Below are 19957 nucleotides of genomic sequence, written 5' to 3'. Positions count from 1 at the left end.
CAGGAGCAATTTCTGAGCATGGAGCCAGGAGTAACCCCTGAGCACTATACAGAAAATAGGAAGTATATTGAGCAAGAGAAAAATAATAAAAATAAAATCTACTGAATCTCATAAAAGCAAAAATAAAGTATTTTGATATTTTTCTGTTTCTACAAACAAAGTAAAGTATCCCTTTCTGGATTACTACATGATATATGCTTTTCCTAATGTAAATGTAAACTCCTTGACTTTTAAAAACTATGGTTAGGCTATCACTTTATTTACAAAGATAAATATAGAGTAGTATGGATATGTTAAGATGTAAAATTTCATATTTTGAAAATTTTATTCCTAATGCAGCAGAAGTGAAAAGGTGAAGCTCCCATTAATTCATTGGTTACTTTAACTCTTGCTTATGAAAAAAGTAGTCCATTGAATAGGAAGCCAATCAAAACATATAATTGGAATGGCTTTAGGTGGGAAATAACTACAAATAAAAGACACCCAGAGCCCTTCTTTCTTCTTTCTAGTTATCTCTATTCATATAAACCTAGACAGAGTAGAGAATCTGGTAGGTCTTGTGCACCCACATCCAAAAAGAGAAGTTTAGACAACAATAAATTTAGACAATAAATTAGGACAAGGTCAAAATACAGCCTGGGCTAAGATCTCATGAAAGTACAAGATGGTAGGGAAATGTTAGGTACAGTCTAGAAACGGCCCCGGGGCATAAAGATATATAAAGAAACTGTATATGATGCAGGGACAGGATCTGGTCATTGTACACTCAAGTAGACCTCAAGGTGCAAAACTGGATGGAGTTTGAGGAGAGATAGAATCGTTAAAACCTGATAAGAGTTGTCATACATAGGTAAAGAAGAGGCCTGCATATTTGGTTTCTGGACAGGACTATTTGAACTATATAATACAACCTAATTTCTTCTTCTTCTTGGGGGGTTGTTGGACCACACTCAGTGACACTCAGGACTACTCCTGGCTATGCACTCTGAAATCTCTCCTGGCTTGGGAAACCACATGGGACCTGGGGATCAAACCCAGGTCCATCCTTGAAGCAGCATGCAAGGCAAATACCTTACCACTGAGTTATCTATTGCTCCAGCCCTACCCTAATTTCTTAAGCTCCAAGATTTTTCTGCAACTTTGATACAATTTTCAAGAGTACAACATCTAATAAATATTTCATTTTTGAAGCAACTATGTTACCAAGATAAATGAGTAGTATGGGGCCAATAAGATAATACTATATTTAGATGCAAGGCTTCCATGCGGGTAAAGTGGTTATGGTTAGATTATTTTCTTATCGTTAGATTTTTAATGCTATTTGGTCCCTTAAACTTCACTAGTTACAATCCTAAAGGTCTCCTCAACTCCAACATTTTCAGATGTGACTCCAAATATCTCCAAGCAATGCATAAATGGCCCATGTAATTCTTCTCTCAGGCACTACATAGATTGAGCAGAACCTCATCTTCTGGACTCCAAATGGAACCTAAAGCCCATTGACTTTTAATTATCAATTTGGCTGATTGGGGGGAGTCTCTGAGTAATACCATTCATCAGTACCCCCCCACCAAGGGCAATAAAGTACTTTAAAAGAATTATATTTACAATCTTTAGATAAATCAGATGACTTCTTTTCTTATAATGGTAAACTATACTATAGCCTTTGCCCAATTAAATTCCCATATTATAATTACTCCCTTGCATTTTATTTTAAATTCTTGTATTTCTTTGTTTTTTTTTTCTTTTATTTTTAATTCTCTCTGGTAAAATGACAATTCTAAGAAAAAACTAACTTTTAAAAAAATTCTAGAGCTACAGAATGATAGCTGCATCAGTCTGCAGACAATGACAACTACTGAAATTTTAATCCATTTCACAAGCTCAGGTGGTCCCTAATTCTGTACCAAGAACATCACATATTCCCCATGTTAATGTTCTCTTCATTTTCCCATATGACTATTTCCAAACTATCTACTTTTTTCCCAGAAGCCTAGCCACAGCCCCTTTGCCTGCATTAGCATCTAATTATCACATCCACTACCCAATTGATAAAACTAAAGCTTTCTGAAGAAAATAAACTATCCTAATCTATTTGAAGCATACCTCCTATTCAGTAATTTTCCATTTCTCATATTTGTTTACCTTCAAAACACAAATTGCAATTTACTTATTTGTTTAAAGGGAGTGTTTTGTCCTTTTACATTTTCTATAAGCATTGCCTAAAGCATTCCACCAAATTAGATTGTTACAGTAAAAACTATAGGATGAAAGAAACTGGGTAGTGCTTTACTGACTCTACACTAAGAATCCGCAGGGGTTTAGATAAGACTGTTATTGGTTGAAGGAGGAAACAATCAGAAGTTTGGCTGACCTTCACAATTTCTTCAAAGAGAGAAGTTCCATATTTATTAGTTTCATGCATAGCTTTTGTAATATTTGACCTGGAAAATTATCCCCCAAGAAATGACCTGCAGGGTCTCTCTCTCAAACTGTACTTTGTCAAAACATCCTAGAGGACAACTACACAAAATGAAGGCCTGTGTTACCAGCTGTCCCAGAAAACCTACTTCAGAAATACTTCAGTGAAATTTAAAAATTAGGTTTAATAGAATCTGGGACCTTACTGTTTCAGAGCTAAACACTGAGAAATACTGCTTCCATTGATTAAAATGACATTTTATTTGCATGACAGCAATAGTATAATTTAAAGAAAGTTACTATATTTTCAATATCAGAAGGAGAATTAGACTTTAAATTGATAACTATTATCATTGTTTTGTTTTGTTTTCAAAAAAAATATCTCTGCTCTTAGGATTCAGAGTCTTGGCAATATTTTAAAAAGAGATGAATTTTTGAGGTTATTAAAACCATTGCTTATCTAGAGGAAGAATATTTACAAATTTTCTAGTTTTAAAGAGAACATTGTAATCAGTGTACTATTTACTATTGTTTAGTAAAATAGAAATAGAAATAAATTTATTATTTACTACTGTAATTGAAAATCGTAATGAATTTATTATTTAATCCTATAAAATAGAAAATATCAATAAATGTACTATTATTCCTAGCTGTACTGCCAGTACAAATATTGTTTTTTTCCTTTTACCCAGCACTTATTAATTTTATGTATAGCAAACAATAGTAGGGAAATTTTATAATAGAGTTCACATATTTAGACAGGAAATGTAGCAAATAAATATTAATGACAATATATCTACATATATAATATATATCTATAGATATAGATATATAGATATATGTAGATATATATAATATATCCTCTTAGTATAAATCTTTATGGACCAATATTCCATGGGATGTATAAATTCCATGTAATTCCATACATAAAAATATAAACAATAATGAATGGAGTATTTGCTTACAACATAAAACTAATAGTGAAGTAGATCAATTAAGTGGTCAAGTAGATCAATAAACTAAATAGCCAAACAGATCAATTATCTTTTCCAGTTAAGAATTTTAGAATATAGGTATACATATATAGAAATATACTATAGTTAGAACATACTATAGATAGAAAAAGTTGGTTTTTACACTTAATTTTTAATCTAACAACAGATTTGATGTAATTGGAATGTTTTACATCTTACAAACTACAATTGCCATCATTTATAATATGAGTGATAATTATTTAGATAGTTAATAAATAACATGAGATTTGACTAACAGATATGACCAATTAATGGTGCCTTTTTGATGCCTATGTAGGTTCCCTTTTGACCTTTATAAACATCTAATAAAGCTTATTCTTCTGCTGGATGAATTATTGCTGTTATGTATTACATTAACATAAGCATGGAAACATTTGTTACCAAGACCTTATGATATTAAGTTCATCTTATTGAGAAGACCATGGACATATCTGACAACTTGTATAAAGTAGCATTGTATTCAAATCATTATCTTAACTCTATTCTTGTCCAACATTCTGGAGAACTGAACTTTCTAGTAAAATGTATGAAGAGATTTTTATAGATAAAAATGCACAGAGAAATAAGAATAGCTTCATTTGGTTTGGTTCACAATGCAATTCACCTCAGCAAATAATATAGGCTATTTTTCCAATACTTTATGATCTATATGGTAGAGGGGTCAATGAAATACCACACATGCATAAAAACCAATTTACACAGTGAGTAGTACACATTTGAATTTTTAATTGCTTCTGCTTATAATTAATTTGTTAGATTGACTATGTAGGTAAATACAAGAAAAGCTCAAATAGTGGCAAAGCAATTTGAATTTAGGTCAAGAAAATAGTTCTCTATGCAAAGAGATTCTCTTCTATGCAGCCCACCTGTGTTTCATCCTAGGTAACACATAAGGTTCCTAAGTTTTGAAAGGAATGATTCCTGACTGTAGATCCAGGTACAAGTCAAGGCACCACAGGCTGACTCAAAACTCAATCAAAAGAACAAAAATAAAGAATATATCCAAACAAACAGAAAATTATTTTCAAATTAATAGATTCATTAAAATTTTTATACTCCAGATTTGTCCACATGTGTGCAACTAATTCATTCCAACCTTAATAGCTAAATTAGTGAGAGAAATGCAGATCCATTTTAGATGGCTTTTATTTGAGAATTATAATTTTATTAGAAAATGCTTAACAACATTATAAAACTGTGCAATAAGTACAATGTGTAATATTAAAAAAATTGCCCAGTATCAGAGGTATTGACCCAGTGTTCAGAAATTTTTGACAAGGTAATTAACTGTTTTTCTCATGATTTTTAAGAAGTTGCCTAATTTTAAATGTAGTTGACTCTATTTTTGGCCCTGATATCATCCATATTTTATTTACTTTAGACTTTTGGAGACAATTTGCTAGTATAAATGATTAGTTACTTGACTTTATCTACTTATCTATATATCTATCATCTATCTATCATTTATCTATCTATAGATTATGAAAACACTACAAGACTACATTTCAAAATATATTCTGCATTTTCAAAATATAATTTATTTTATAATTAATCATATATGAATCTCAGATTTTTTTCTAAATTTTTTTATTTAAACAACTTTATTACATACATGATTGTGTTTGGGTTTCAGTCATATAAAGAACACCACCCATCACCAGTACAACATTCCCATCACCAATGTCCCAAATCTCACTCCTCCCCACCCAAGCCCCGCCTGTACTCTAGACAGGCTTTCTATTTCCCTCGTACATTCTCTTTATTAGGATAGTTCAAAACGTAGTTATTTCTCTAATTAAACTCATCCCTGTTTGTGGTGAGCTTCATGAGGTGAGCTGTAACTTCAGCTCTTTTCTCTTTTGTGTCTGAAAGTTATTATTACAAGAATGTCTTTCATTTTTCTTAAAACCCATAGATGAGTGGGAGAAACTATTCACCCAATACCCATCAGATAAGGGGCTAATCTCCAAAATATACAAGGCACTGACAGAAATTTACAAGAAAAAAACATCTAATCCCATCAAAAAATGGAAAGAAGAAATGGACAGACACTTTGACAAAGAAGAAATACAAATGGCCAAAAGACACATGAAAAAATTCTCCACATCACTAATCATCAGGGAGATGCAAATCAAAACAACTATGAGGTACCACCTCACACCACAGAGATTGGCACACATCACAAAGAATGAGAACAAGCAGTGTTGGCGGGATGTGGAGAGAAAGGAACACTTATCCACTGCTAGTGGGAATGCCATCTAGTTCAACCTTTATGGAAAGTGATATGGAGATTCCTCCAAAAACTGGAAATAGAGCTCCCATACGACCCAGCTATACCACTCCTAGGAATATACCCTAGGAACACAAGAATACAATACAAAAATCCCTTCCTTACACCTATATTCATTGCAGCACTATTTACCATAGCAAGACTCTGGAAACAGCCAAGTATCTCAGATTTTTAAAAAAATAACTCATGGGGTCAATGAGGTGGCGCTAGAGGTAAGGTGTCTGACTTGCAAGTGCTAGCCAAGGAAGGACCGCAGTTGGATCCCCCGGTGTCCCATATGGTCCCCCCAAGACAGGGTCAATTTCTGAGCGCTTAGCCAGGAGTAACCCCTGAGAATCAAACGGGTGTGACCCCCCCCACAAAAAAAAAGCTCATTTATGAGATACATTGACTCTCCATACTCCACCTAACTGTAAAATTATAGCTATGAAGGATAAAATAATTACCTTAATTAGTCCATAGGAAGTAATGCAATAACTCCAACCTCTACACCTCAGCCTTTATGTAGAATACTCTGACAACTTACCATGCTCTTTGATAGTTTCAAATTTTCAAATTGATGGGAGGCCAAAAAGATTATCTGAAGTAATAAGTAATAGCTTCTTTACTCATTTATTTTGTGAATGAATACTTTGGATTTTGGCTCCTAATTACATTAGGTTATAGAGCCCTGATTCAACCTCAATTTAATTTCAAATTTTTAACTCCTACTGCCATTTATCTTTAAGAGATCCTGTCTAGTTACTTGGCGGTCAATATCACATATAATATATGAAGAGCTAGTGAATCACTAGAGCATAGTCTAGATCTAGCAATTTTAACACAAATCTGTCTGCTAAACTTAAAAAATAATAATCAGAATTGCTGTATTTTAATAGTATTTATTCCAATGTGCAAATGTGAGATTTTTCTTCATATAGAAACTTGTTTCTGTCATTAGTAAAATAATGGAGTGTTTTCTAATAAGGATGGCATGACTGTTATAAGTTAAGCTATTCCTGTTTTAATTAAACTATATAATTTATTCAATTTTGGACAATAGAACTTCTGATTATAGAAATGAACTTTAAAATCCTATGCAATATTCATAACAATGTTTATGGCTATATTAATTTTGACAGGCCTATTGATTCTGTTTTTGCTGATTATTAATATATAATATTACATTATCACCTCTAAAATGTTTATGATTACTACCAGAGCCCCTCAATGTATACTTATTTGAGTGCATTGTGTGGTAGCATAACTTTATGAAGGGACAGTTTTAAGAAGCATATTAAATGTTCCTAATACCCATCATTAATACATTTAGACTTTGGAAGACTTTTTAAGTGAAACCCACTCTTGCAAATCTTGCAATATTATAGTTAGGATACACACAATGCCTTTAAGTTTTCTGGAGAAATGATAGTCAAAGACTAAATAGAATTTTCCACACTAGGTACACTCATACTCATATTTACATTCCTAATAGTTGCATTAATTCTTTATATAGGACTTAATTTTTCCTTTTCTATCTCTGATTTTCCCATTACTATTCCTCCCCACATCCAAACACCACAAACTCCTTGAATTATTTTTTAAAATAAATAACAGTCATAATTTCTTCAATGAGTCAAAATTCTTTTGATAGCATTACTATTACTCAGATGTCACTCATACAATTACATTGGAAAATCTGAAAGTACAGAACTAACAACCATATTTTTCCCTTGCTTGCTTGCACTATGAATAGCCCTGCATTCTTCTGGAAGTTATAAATAATACCTTTTTAATCAGAAAAGATAGTCCGCAATTTCTAATGTTTACTTGTTACTTCTAAAAGACATTGTAAAATAGTTTTAACTCACATGGCCTTAAGACAAACCATTCAGAAATAGCTCTAGTCAAAGTGATAAAAAATAAATTTGGAAGATTTTAGATATGAATAAGCTACAATAGTTTATTTATCTGACTCATTACAAAGAATCAGACTATTCAGCTAAGCAAATATTGTCTCTAAAGAGTATTTGATATACTCTAATATTGAAAAATAAAACTTGCTGTAATATAAATTTTTATTTAATTTCTGATATGGCTGTTTGTATGATACAGAGTGATTATTGCAAATAAGGAAAAATAATTTGGATTATGAGACAAATAGCAAATTGAAATCACTTTATAAAGTGAGACTTCTACTGAACTGACATTTTCCCCTTTAATTACTATGGTCAGAATAAGGCAACTTCAATAAAAAATATCTCATGTGAAAGCTGAGTTTGAGTTTGTAAGAGTAAAAGGCTTAGTGAAAATAGCATTCTGGAAAAGAGTAGGATACTAATATTTGAAAATGCAATTTGTGTCACTGCAGAATTTGTGTTGCTGTAACTTAAAAATCCAAAATGAAATATTTGATGACACATATAGAACGATGAGAGTACATGACTTGTTAAGAGTTCTAATTGCAAAGTCAATGTGTTGAGGCGTTTTATTATTAATAATATAAAATGTCATATAGGTTTTGAAGGCTGAGATACAATATATATGTGCTAAAAGATTAATTTGACACTCTTTGTAAGGTTCAGAGGGGGGTTAGACTAAAGTAATGAAATAATTCAAGGAAGGTCACAATCCAGGAAAGTGAGTTATAAGTGCAATAACTTTCATAGTGAAAGTAGAAAATTGAGAGAAAAAATAAACTATAATAGATGTTGTTAAAGGGGTAAGTGACAAACATATTTTTCATCACATGTTGAAATAAGGGATCAGTATTTATTAATAAATGAGTTTCTGGACATTATTATAAAATTACTAGACTATGAAAGATGATGGAGAACTCTGGAATAACAACCTGTCAAACTATTACTGAGTGTATGTCTTGAAGTTAAAAATTGTTGGGGCCGGTGAGGTGGCGCTAGAGGTAAGGTGTCTGCCTTGCAAGCGCTAGCCAAGGAAGGACCGCAGATCGATTCCCAGTGTCCCATATGGTCTCCCTAAGCCAGGGGCAATTTCAGAGAGCTTAGCCAGGAGTAACCCCTGAGCATCAAACGGGTGTGGCCCAAAAAACAAAAAAAAATTGCTTTGATTATCACCTTTTGACATTTGAGAGAAAGTGAATGAGAGCAAGAGAGGAAGAAACACATATTTGGAGCGAAACGTAGAAATAACGTAGTCATGCTATGTTTGTAAGTTGGAGATACAAGGAGATATTTAAAAAAAAAAAACCAACTATCCTTGAAGATAATCTATGATAGATGAAGAATAAAGGCACATAAAACCCTTGTGTGCTCCTAACTTTTATAAATACAGTTGTAAAATAAAAGACACAATAAAGATGAAAATCTTATGAAGTAGACAATAATGAATTAGTTAATAACAGAAAAGAGTTCAAGTTATGTTTATCAGTAGTCAGATTTAGAGGTTTTATTTTGTGTTTCTATTTAGGTTTGGGGGACTACACTCTTAAATGTTCAGTGCTTGTTCTTAGCTCTGTATTCAGGAATCACTGCTGATGATGCTCAAAGTGTGAGCTGGGATTAAGTCTCAGTGGGCTACATGCAAGGTAAGTACCTAATTTGTTGTACTGCCTCTCCAAATACAATATATTCTCTACTAATAATTACAATTAAGATTTCTAAGCCCGTTTTACATTTGCTATATTTCATTATTTTAAGTTCAAAAATGGACTTGTAACCTCATTGCAAAATCATTGCATGATATAATTGTCATGCCACTTACTAGATAAATAGAGCAGCAATGTATTGACAAGTGGCTTGTGAAATATACTTCAGTTAAGCAGCTTTTTCCTCTTTGAAATGTCTTATTTATGAGCTTGAAATACACTTATTTTTTTATTTCCTTTTACTTATACACATTTATAAACCTCTCTTGACTTTTTCCCTTCATGTTACAATTTTCTGGATTTAACTTAAAAATAGTACTTTATATAGTTTGATAGTTTTGAAAGTGAGTGTTAATTATCTCTTCAGCTGTATATATATTTATCATAAATCTCTAAAAGCCATCAATATACATAAAACAAAATTTGTTTTTGTGTATTTATATAATATGGATCTAATTAATCCATATTAAGAAGACTGCATATATTTCTTCTCACTCATTTACAGTCACAATTTTTCTAGCTGTTTCTCAAGCATAACAAATATGTTCCAAGTGAAATATTTTGTAATTTCCTCCATAAAAGTTCTCTCCTTTCAAATAGATCAATGAATTTCTTCCGTATTTCCTTCTTACTTAATTGAAATGACAGATTATCATTTAGACCATATATAAGTATTCAAACTTTTATTTTCTACTTCCAAAATATCTATAATAATATTCTATTTTATTATTACCTGTAATGTGTCTGGTTTACTATATTTTTATATGTTTTGTGTCATATTTTATATTTCTTATCTTTGTGAATATGTAAGAGTTAGTAAAAATTTCACAAGACATAAAATATCAAAAAAACAATATTTGCCTTCACTGAGATAACTAGATTATATATATTCATATTAAAGTTTGAAAAATAATATACTAGATATTTACCTATGTATTATTTATTAATCTTTTCTTTGAGTGCATGAACATTACTTCATGAATAATAAAATAATCAGTCATAATAATACCTTACTATTACAAATCTATCAGGAAGGATATATTGTGAAGATAGGAAATAATGATACTAAATGAACTAATAATAACAAAAGAGGTAGTGGATTTTGACTTCTGTTGATTTTTTTGTTTTGTTTTGTTTTTTTGGGTCACACCAAGCAGTGCTCAGGGTTTACTCCTGACTCTACGCTCAGAAATCGCTCCTGGCAGGCTCAGGGGACCATATGGGATACCAGGATTAGAACCACCAACCTTCTGCATGAAAGGCAAATGCTTTACCTCCATGCAATCTCTCTGAACCCTTTTGTTGAATTTTTTATTTATAATATCTTTATTTAAGCATCTTTATTACAAATTATGATTGTGATTAGGTTTCAGTCATGTAAAGAACACTCCCCTTCACCAGTGCAACATTCCCACCACCAATGTCCCAAATCTCCCTCCATCCCACCCCACCCCCACCTGTACTCTAGACAGGCTTTCAAGTTCCCTCATTCATTCACATAGTTATGGTAGTTCTCAGTGTAGTTATTTCTATAACTGCACTCACCACACTTTGTAGTGAGATTCATGAAGTGATCTGGAAGTTCCAGCCCTCCTCTCATTGTCTCAGGATTGTTGCAAAAATGACTTTTATTTTCTTAAAACCCATAGATGAGTAAGACTATTCTGCATCTCTCTCTCCCTCTGACTTATTTCACTCAGCATGATAGATTCCATGAACATCCATGTATAGGAAAATGTCATGATTTCATCTCTCCTGAAGGCTGCATAATATTCCATTGTGTATATGTACCACAGTTTCTTTAGCCATTCATCTGTTGAAGGGCATCTTGGTTGTTTCCAGAGCCTGGCTATTGTGAATAGTGCTGCAAGAAATGTAGGTGTAAGGAAGGGGTTTTTGTATTGTATTTCTGTGTTTCTAGGGTATATCCCTAAGAGTGGTATAGCTGGATCGTATGGGAGCTCAATTTCCAGTTTTTGGAGGAGTCTCCATATCGCTTTCCAAAGAGGTTGGACTAGAAGGCATTCCCACCAGCAGTGGATAAGAGTTCTCTCCACAACCCCGCCAGCACTGATTGTTCTCATTCTTTGTGAGGTGTGCCAATCTCTGTGGTGTGAGATGGTATCTCATCATTGTTTTGATTTGCATCACTCTGATAATTAGTGATGAGGAGTATTTTTTCATGTGTCTTTGGCCATTTGTATTTCTTTTTTATCAAAGTGTCTGTTGAATTTTTTTAAGTAAGGAAGGTTATCATGCTATAAACTGAAAGAAAAATTTCAAGGTGCACATCTTCAAATAATTTTGACAGCCTTTCCCATTTGTTTAATATATTAAAATAAATATATATAAAATTTAAAAAACATTTAGGTACCTAAACTATGAAAAATATACTTATATGCATTATGTATATAAATATCTAATAAAGAATGTCCATCTAAAATTTGCAAGTTCAAAACAGCTAACCTTAGAAGGTATATTCTAATTTGAGCATTGTGAGGCAATTAGTACTTTATATACTCAAAGCTAAACCTAATTATCTCATAAATAACCAAGGAAGAACACAGCAATGATAATCTTATGCCAAGATTTGAATAGTTAAAACTTATTATATGGAAATGAAGAAATGTACCCTTGGGCTAGTTTTTTAAAGGTGCAAAAGCTTCATTTTTATTTCAATTACTAAGCCTCATAATAATTATAAAATGTATTATCTATCAACCAACTCTGATAACTGAAGGCTGTGAATTAGTTTAATTTTCTCTTCTAAAGTCATTACAAGTTCTCATATAGTTTGAAATATATTTTTATAATAACTGCCTCTTTGAAATATGAATAAATACGTTTCATGCTGGGTTATCAATAGTAGTAGAATATGTAAACTTCACATTGGAAAAAATAGCCCCTTAAATTAATTAAAAAAAAAAAGACATGTTATCACTCTTAGAATCAGAGAAGCCAGAGTTGCCTATCACCCTCAAATCCAGAGATACAGAGACTAGCAATCCGCAATTCGTGATGCCAGTAACATCGGGATTTTATTAATACCCGGGTTCCCAAGGGTCCGACAGTTTCCAGATATAATATGCTGATCTGCAGACCCAGAACTAAGGAAGCACAGGGCTTATAAAGGATTTCACAGGTTTATCAACACAAGTATTTCACAGGTGCACACAGATGTATTTGTTCAAAATTAACAAATAAGCTTTGTGCAGTGGCAGTATCGTAGCCAATTAGGTTTATCCGTAGTGTGATTATTGCTAATTGAAACAAAATTAACAAATAGCAAAGAGAGTTTGTGGAAGGATAAAAGCACGCAACAGGGACAACCAAGAGTCCTTGCTGTCGGCAATTCCCCCAATATTCGGGATCTGATATCCTTTTACGGCTGACAGATATTCTGAGAGGAGACCTTGAAAGGTCCAGAGACTTTTTCTTGCTCTTACATTCCCTCAGTGGAGGTACATCCCATTTAAACATTCCAAAGATACAATTCCCAAGGAGGATAATTACCTAAGCAAACAGTCTTGCATGTTCCTCCCATTGCTCAGACTTTAAGGCCTGAACGGCCAGGGCATGTGTGTGTCAGGCTACAACTCTGGGAGTACACTGCTCTCTAACAATCACTAGTGTAACATTGAATGATTTGGTTCCACCGTCACTTGAGCTTCATTCAAAAAAGATATAGTAATAGACATTTTTTAGGTCATCTAAAGTAGTTTTATTGGCAACAAGCTGGCAAGTTTAAAAATAGTAGATTGGGCCGGAGAGATAGCACAGCAGCCTTTGCCTTGCAAGCAGCTGATACAGGACCCAAGGTGGTTGGTTCGAATCCCGGTGTCCCATATGGTCCCCCATGCCTGCCAGGAGCTATTTCTGAGCAGATAGCCAGGAGTAACCCCTGAGCACCGCTGGGTGTGACCCAAAAACCAACCACCCCCCTAAAAAATAAAATAAAAAAATAAAAATAGTAGATTGATGGCCTAAAACAATATTACCATATAGTGACATGAGGGTATTTAATTTTTAATTTGATTGTGAATAAATAAAATAATTATCTATTATTTACAAATATTCCATAGCAAAATTTTAATAATACTATATTCCAACACCAATCCTATAATCAGCTACAACTTCATTTGAATGATGGCCAGGTTCCCTCCCATTCTCAACTCAGTCTCCCTGCAAGACACACTTATAAGTTTAATTATTGTAAGGTGTTAAGGTTATCTTGTTTTCAGATGGCAGCTTACCTTCCAGTGTTCCCAGGGAACCTTTATTGTGAAAACAAAGCCCATTTCCAAGAACAGAGCAAGGGAAAGTGAAAACCGGCTAATCCCAACAATAAGGTCTTGTCTCATGTTTAAAATGTTAATTAGGAAGTTTATCCAAAGTGCGCTCATATACATATGCTGCTTTATAATCTTTTGTTCTATTTTATTACATGAAATGGACATATATTTGAGCATCTCTGTGAAAATTTCTAATTGAAAATTAGACAAAAACAATTATTTAAAATATAATTCAATGAGATGCTAGTAAAAGGAAACTATCCTAAACAAAATTCTGCCATATTACTGAAAGTCAAAGGTGGGTCAAAGTAAAGCAGAAAATGCTTACAAACAAATCAGGAGCCAAATTTTATCAGACAAAAAAGAATTCAAGGCCTAAGGCCTAAAGCCTGGCAACCAACAGGATCAGGACAGCTTCCTGAATGTCTTTGTTTCCACTGCATCATCACAAACTTCTTTCTCACTCTTCTTATTTCTTCCCTAAACCTTTCCAACTATTATACTCTTTTTATGATTGCTACAGAGTCCAAATGCCTGACAGGAATATTCTTTTCAAATCCCTACGGTTTGGGTAGGGTCTCCTCTAAGATTTCCTTCTGCTTCAGGCTTACCCCTTCTTGGGAAGATTGTAAATTTTCTTCCTCCTCAGGTGGTGCATAAACCAAAGGATGATCTTCCTCAGCCTCTGGCAAATTCTGTGCTTTCCTTCATTTTCTTCACAAGACTTTTACATAATTAGTGTATCTTTAATTTCCTTTAAGAATGAATTAGAGAAGATTTAGATACTTTTTCAAACAGCAGTACAGGCAACACAGAGCAGCTGGAGAGAAACAGCCCTGGATCCAAAGGACTTCTGTCATACAAGAATAATTTAAAAGCTATATAACTTGGGAATAGAGAGATTAGTCCATAATTTGAGGATCAAAGAGTAAAGACTTGATCCTTGAAAGCAGTGAGTGTCAAAATAACTAAAGCTGGGGTATTAGGAGGAGGGTTGATACATAATAATTCTTTACAAAATACTGTTTGATTCTGTTATTTACAAATTTTTAAAAATAATTTGAATTCTTGGTAAAAAAAAAAAAAGACTTCCGTGGCCCAGTGTTGATCTGGGTAAAGATTTAATTTTTACTTGTTATAGTGCTGTCTGTTTTATTGTCCTAATTTAAGATACTCGTTTAGTTATATCTAGCTTTAACTATTGCAAAAGGAACTTTCTGTTAGTAATGGTCATCAAAAAGGTAATTCAAAATGATTGACGAACCATTGACAGTTCTGTTGCACATCCTAGATATTGATAAAGGTTAATGATAACATCTTTATACAGTGGTAGTAGTTTTCATGTCATAGTTGACATATGCCATTTCAGATATCATTGCTTTGTTCCATCTTTTCAAAGAACTCTGGCTACTTGTAGTGTAAAGATATTACAAATTTTTCAGCAAAATCATTATTCCCTGAGAGACTTCCACTACAAACATAGGGTCTACTCCATTCTGAAAATATACAGGGAGAGTTGAAGGTAATCTAAAGTTAACTTGGATACTAAAAATTATTTATTCAGGTGATCATTGTCATGTGTTATATTTCCACAGAGAGACTTACTAATGAAATGCATTTATTTACTAACCTTTACTATTACTTTTACCAAACATTTACAGTAAAAAGCTAGTATTATTTCCAAGGATCTTGGAAGTTATTTAGCCTTAAGACCAATACAAAAATATATATACTTGAGGGAATTCTCTCAATTTGCTCTACTAAAATATTCCCACTAAGAAATTCTAGTTTGAGTTCCTCATATTCTTTCAAAGTCAATAGTGCAGCAATTTAATTTTATTTTAGGATTTAATCTCTACTGATTATTCTGATCAAAGAGGAAAATAAACCAGCAGTATATATTCCTTTCCTGCAATATCAATGCTTTACTATTGTTAAATTCAGTAACATAAAACTATATTCATTATTTATTATTACAGAAGTTGAGCTAGTCATTCTACAATAATTATCTTAGATTTTTAAAATATTAATCACCATTATTATGTAAATTATCAATTCTACCACTTGTTTTTATATTTTATATTGGGTTTCTTGGGGTCAAACCTGGCTGTACTCAGGGCTTACTCCTGCCTCTGTACTCAGAAATTGCTCCTTACATGTTCAGGATCTTGGGATGCCAAGAATCGAACAGGCTCATCTGCTTGCAAGGCAAACGCCCTTCCACAATACTATCACTAAGGCCCTCTACCACATATTTTAAATACAAACTAAAGTACATTAAAAAATGGCTGGCTCTTTGTATTATACCTGGCTCCTTTTTTTCTCAAAGTCAATTTATTGTTTCACCAATTACACATTTTATATATTATAAAGCAGTATTACTTTAAGCTATCACATTGATCTTATTTATTTTGATATAATAGTGCAATCATTAACAAAGTGTCATAAGATAAGGTTATAAAAGTCTCAACTGGTGATTAAAATTGCATTTACTTTAGCCCTGATTCTCATTGGTGATCAAAGAATCAAGTAGTAATAGAATATTAACTTTATTTTTTGGAAATACAATCTTTTTTTTTTTTTTTTGGTTTTCGGTTTTTGGTTTTTGGGCCACACCTGGTGACGCTCAGGGGTTACTCCTGGCTATGTGCTCAGAAGTCGCTCCTAGCTTGGGGAACCATATGGGACACTGGGAGATGGAACCAGGGTCCATCCTAGGCTAGAGCTGTCAAGACACCTTACCTCTCTAGCGCCACCGTGCCGGCTCCACAATCTTGTTTCCTAACAAGGTATCTTAAAACAACTTAGGCAAAAATAAAGTTCAGATTTGAGATGGACTGTAAATTATTGCATGACTATTTGCAACAATGTATACTCCCAATTTAATGAGGCATTTATAATTTTAGTATCATTTGCATTTACAGTAAAAGTATTGTTTGGTATTCATGCTGAAAATTAACCTGGTTACTGAGAGAAGTCAACTGAATAATAGGCTGAGAGCTATGAATATTATGTCTTAATTAATGTATAAAGTACGCAGAGGTGGCATTGAGGTAGCAGAAAATATCAATACAGACAGTTGATAAAAAATAATATTACCTTCTTACACCTATATTCATTGCAGCACTATTTACCATAGCAAGACTCTGGAAACAACCAAGATGCCCTTCAACAGATGAATGGCTAAAGAAACTGTGGTACATATACACAATGGAATATTATGCAGCTGTCAGGAGAGATGAAGTCATGAAATTTTCCTATACATGGATGTACACAGAATCTATTATGCTGAGTGAAATAAGTCAGAGAGAGAGAGAAAAACGCAGAATGGTCTCACTCATCTATGGGTTTTAAGAAAAATGAAAGACATTCTTGCAATAATAAATTTCAGACACAAAAGAGAAAAGAGCTGGAAGTTCCAGCTCACCTCAGGAAGCTCACCACAAAGAGTGATGAGTTTAGTTAGAGAAATAACTACATTTTGAACTGTCCTAATATTGAGATTGTATGAGGGAAATGCAGAGCCTGTTTAGAGTACAGGCAGGGGTCGGGTGGGGAGGAGGGAGATTTGGGACATGGGTGATGGGAATGTTGCACTGGTGATGGGTGGTGTTCCTTTTATGACTGAAACCCAAACACAATCATGTATGTAATCAAGGTGTTTAAATAAAAAAAGAAAAAAAGAAAAAAATAATAATATTACCTACTTTTTCAGAGGAAAATAATTTTGAAGATTAAATGTTTTGACTAAAGTACTAATGAAGAACAAGCTTAACTTTCTAATTCCTGTAAAAGAAGAAAATTTACTTTATCTGTTGTAGGGATCTAAATATATAATATTACAAGACACTAGAGTCTGAAGAGAAAAGGAAGCAAAGATAAATTCCTTGGATTTATATTTCTTCTTCGTGTAAGGAATATTTAAAATTAAAAATAAAGGAGCCACATCCAGGTGTTATGAGGTTTAATGCAGACTTTAGTCAGGAATTTCTTCTGTCAGGGAACCATATGGGATACCAGGGATTAACTTCCAGTTAACATTGTGGAAGGCAAACACCTTACCCACTGTAATCTTTCTCTGACCCTTACCAGGTATCGTGTTTGATATATCTTTCATGCTCTCAAAGTCAATGATCTTTGATTATTCTATTTGAATAGTTCATATGTTTCTTTACTTTGTGAAATGAACCTTAATTTTTATTAATTTCCAGTTCAATTTTTTAATTATTTTGCATCCACAGCAAAAATTTGTGAGCTAGTAAATAATCCCAATAACAAGTTTGCAACTTTTTTTTTTTTTTTGGTTTTTGGGCCACACCCGTTTGACACTCAGGGGTTACTCCTGGCTATGCGCTCAGAAATCACCCCTGGCTTGGGGGACCATATGGGACACCGGGGGATCGAACCGCGGTCCATCCGCTTGCAAGGCAGACACCTAACCTGTAGCGCCACCTTCCCGGCCCCAAGTTTGCAACTTTTGTGCTATAGACCTGACAGTTATAAGACAATAAAATGGGAATAAGGAAATTTGCTTCCAGCACAGAGAATTACTTGCTCCAATAAATATATTTTTTCAGGAATTTGACTGACAAAGCTATGAATCATAGAGGTTTATGCATACACTGTCTAATATCAGACCCACCATCAGATTTAACTTTTCTCCACAAGTGACCCTTCAATTAACTCTTCCTCTCTTCTTTTATTTATTTTCTTTTTGGAGGGGTCACACCCGGCAGCACTCAGGGGTTACTCCTGGCTCTATGCTCAGAAATCACTCCTGGAAGGCCTCAGGGACCATATGTGATGCTGGGATTTGAGCTAACATCCTTCTGTGTGCAAGGCAAATGCCCTACCACTGTGCTATCTCTCCAGCCCCATCCTCCTCTCTACTTAAGGTCAACTTTTTTATGGCTTTCAGGTTCTATCAAGGTTTTGAAACTTAAATTCTATAGTATATCATCTATAATAAATTTTCATCATCTTACTTCTTAACTTTCTCAGTTTAATAACAATACAAAATTCATAAATTATCAATCATTTAGATGATTTTATTGTTACTGTTAATTACCTATATTTTATATATAAATATGTTTATGAGAGGTTTTATTGCTTTAAATGTCCATTTATGGTAAATAAGAGAAGTGCTACACTCATGAACAATAAGTGAAATGCTATGTATATATAAATAAAATATATTTATTTAACAATAAATATTAATAAAATATATGTATTTTATTTATAAATATATATATATATTTGGGTTTGGTGCTACACCTGGCAGTGCTCAGGGTTTTTTCCTGGTTCTGTGTTCAGAAATCACTCCCTAATGTCAGTGGACCATGTGAGATGCCGGGATTTAAACCCAGGTCGACTACATGCCAGACAATGTTCCTATCACTGTGCTATTGCTCCAGGTCCAAAGCTATATTTTTAAAATTTTTTTGTGTTTTATTTTGTTTGTTTGCTTTTGGTTTTTGGACCACACCCAGAGATGCTCAGGGATACTCCTGGCTATGCGCTCAGAAATCACTCTCAGCTTGGGGGACTTTATGGAATGCTGGGGAATCGAACCGCAGTCTGTCCTAGGTCGGCCATGTGCAAGGCAAACCTCTACCACTGCACTACCACTCCAGCCCCAATATTTTATATACTTGTTATTTATACTTTTTACAGAAATTTTACCAAACCATGTCATGCTATTCTTAATCTCCTATATATAGATTCAGATTCAGCACACATTTTTATTTTTATTTTGGATTATATCCTGTGATGCTCAGACTTACTCCTAGTTTTGTGCTCAGAAGTCATTCCTGCAATGCTCAAAGATGTGAGAAGGTTTTATCCCATGCAAAACTTTTTCTTCTAAAATTTTGTACCAAACAAAACCCAAACAAGTGAAATTTAAAAATTATACATAGATAAATTTAAAAAATTTTTAAATTAATAATTAAAAATATAGCTTTTTTACAAAATATCTTACATAGTTCTTTCGTTTTCTCTCATGGTGTCTTTATCAATCTCTGAGTCTGCTCTGATATGTTGTGTAAATTTATTAAGGATTAGTGATCTCTGGTATGGCCCAATACTGTGCTGTTTCTCACTTGCATAATAAATTCTCTAATCCAATTATTTTTTGAAGAAATGATAAATATACATAAAATTTTTCAAAATAAGGAATCTCACTACATCTGTCTGAGGTGTTTTTCTCTCTATCTGTAGGTTTCTTTAGCCCCCAGATGGTATAATTAAAAATGTACAAAATTTACAGTGCCCTGTCTAACCCAGATGTCTTTCAATATGATCAAAAGTGATTTTTGAA

At 33.2% G+C, this 19957-nt stretch overlaps 3 pseudogenes; 1 reads left to right on the top strand and 2 right to left on the bottom strand.

Annotated features, from left to right (window-relative positions):
* Positions 1–13707, bottom strand: part of LOC126018583 (elongation factor 1-alpha 1-like) — a 44083-nt pseudogene extending 30376 nt beyond the window's left edge.
* On the top strand, positions 12550–12659 carry LOC126019598 (uncharacterized; annotated as a pseudogene).
* Positions 13708–14006: 299 nt separating the features above from the next.
* LOC126018582 (transcription elongation factor A protein-like 8) lies at positions 14007–14371 on the bottom strand (annotated as a pseudogene).
* Between the last annotated feature and the right edge of the window lie 5586 nt (positions 14372–19957).

This window comes from Suncus etruscus, chromosome 9, assembly GCF_024139225.1.
Source record: "Suncus etruscus isolate mSunEtr1 chromosome 9, mSunEtr1.pri.cur, whole genome shotgun sequence".
Taxonomy (NCBI): Eukaryota; Metazoa; Chordata; class Mammalia; order Eulipotyphla; family Soricidae; genus Suncus; species Suncus etruscus.
This window is presented reverse-complemented; position numbering and strand designations above follow the sequence as displayed.